At 32.0% G+C, this 1782-nt stretch overlaps 1 non-coding gene across 1 annotated transcript; it reads right to left on the bottom strand.

Annotated features, from left to right (window-relative positions):
• Positions 1 to 1676: 1676 nt before the first annotated feature.
• Positions 1677 to 1749, bottom strand: trnak-uuu (transfer RNA lysine (anticodon UUU)). Its single transcript has one exon. It is a non-coding gene; the product is annotated as a tRNA-Lys (tRNA).
• Between the last annotated feature and the right edge of the window lie 33 nt (positions 1750 to 1782).

Here is a 1782-nt window from a genome sequence, read left to right as displayed (position 1 = left end):
AAAATACATTGTGATAATAGTTTATAACAGTTATTATATTAGTATTTTAATAGTCAAAGTCTACACGATTAAACTTTAAACATATCAGCAAGTTATCCCTCTATTCCTACCCCTTAATGAAGGTAAGAATGTCAGCACAATTACACCACCCCAAAATTAAATTACTTTTTACCGATGGAGAACACTGGTTTGTAGACTGGAATGTAACTCCAGGTCTCGTCAACACACAACATGAAGAATAGTTTAATTTAATAATTTAGCATTTAGCACCATGTCAGTGATTTAGCATCCAACAGTGTTTTTAATGTTTTAATTGAACTGCCTTGTCTGCCAAATATTGTCTTCATTTGTTATGTGTAAATTGTAAATTGTACTGAGAGAAAAATGTGTTTAACTTATGAGGATTATATCATGTGAAATTATAACCTAATATTTAAGTGACTTACGGATGTCTAGGTACTGTTTGTTGAATGAAGATCAGATGACATAGTAAAAACAACATTTATTCACAGTGACCAAATAAAAAGTTGTGTGGGGCCACATTGTTCAGATACTTTACTGTGACAGAAATGAAAATGAAAATGAAAAGTACAGATTATGTAAGGAGGGAAACTGGATTTATGTTTTGGCAGATTTGGGGCTTGTGAGGACATACTATATATGCTTTTTATCCCTTAATTAATATTAAAGTTGGCCCTCGGTTAACAACATTCATGCTAGTCAATCATTGCCTAATACTTCACTCAGTTGGTCTCCAAGTGTTGTTTCATGAATGTTATAAGATGAATTGCTTTTAATATTGGTGTTTCTTTGTGAATGCTAACTGCTGTCAGAAAACCTATTTTTTTAATTATTGTAACATTTATTTAGTATTTTATTTATTTATTCATTCATTCATTTTCTCATTCAGATGCTGCTTTGTTTGTAAAGCTGATATTTTTTATTTTGTGGCCAGTTCTAAATGTGTATTGTGAAACAATCAAATTATATACTAAGAGTTCATATATTAAATGGTATATGTTCTTATAATAAAACAATAAAAATGGAATCATCATTATTTTTCCAAAACGTCTTGTAATGTGTATTTTTCTCAATTTAACAGGGTGAATCCTGACTTTTATCCTGATCAATAAATAAATATATGTTTGAATAAATACAGGATTAAATACCATACAAAAATAAATGATGTTGAATTAGTTATTATAATATCAAATTATGTTTCAGATTATGTTTATTTAATTTTAAGCTTCGATGCTCCAAAATTGACAATAAATGACTATGGCACTTTTCCAAAATCTACTTGCAACCACTTGAGTTTACAGGTTGACTTTGATCAAACTTTATTCTTAATCGACACATGCACACATTACAATGTAGTGAAATGATAATACTGCATTTAACCTATGTTAAGTGTTAGGAGCAGTGGACAGGTATACACACAGCATCCAGGGAGCAACTTAGTTAACTGGCAGTGCTTTGCTTAGGGACACATGAGGCATGATGACCTGGGATTTATTTGTCAACCTTGTAGTTGTACGGTAATCATTTTACCTTTCGGTCACAAGATGTCATATCTAAAACATCACACGAGTGACCCTAAAGAAGGCAGAAATCTTCACGATATCAATTTAGATTTCTCCTATTTGCCGCAAGATTGACTAACTTAAAACTACAATCGCCCGAACAGGGACTTGAACCCTGGACCCTCAGATTAAAAGTCTGATGCTCTACCGACTGAGCTATCCGGGCTCTATGACAACGAAAGGATCACATGATCTATGA

Source organism: Etheostoma spectabile, chromosome 5 (assembly GCF_008692095.1).
Source record: "Etheostoma spectabile isolate EspeVRDwgs_2016 chromosome 5, UIUC_Espe_1.0, whole genome shotgun sequence".
NCBI lineage: Eukaryota > Metazoa > Chordata > Actinopteri > Perciformes > Percidae > Etheostoma > Etheostoma spectabile.
Note: the sequence above shows the minus strand (reverse complement) of the source record. Positions and strands in the feature narration are given on the sequence as shown.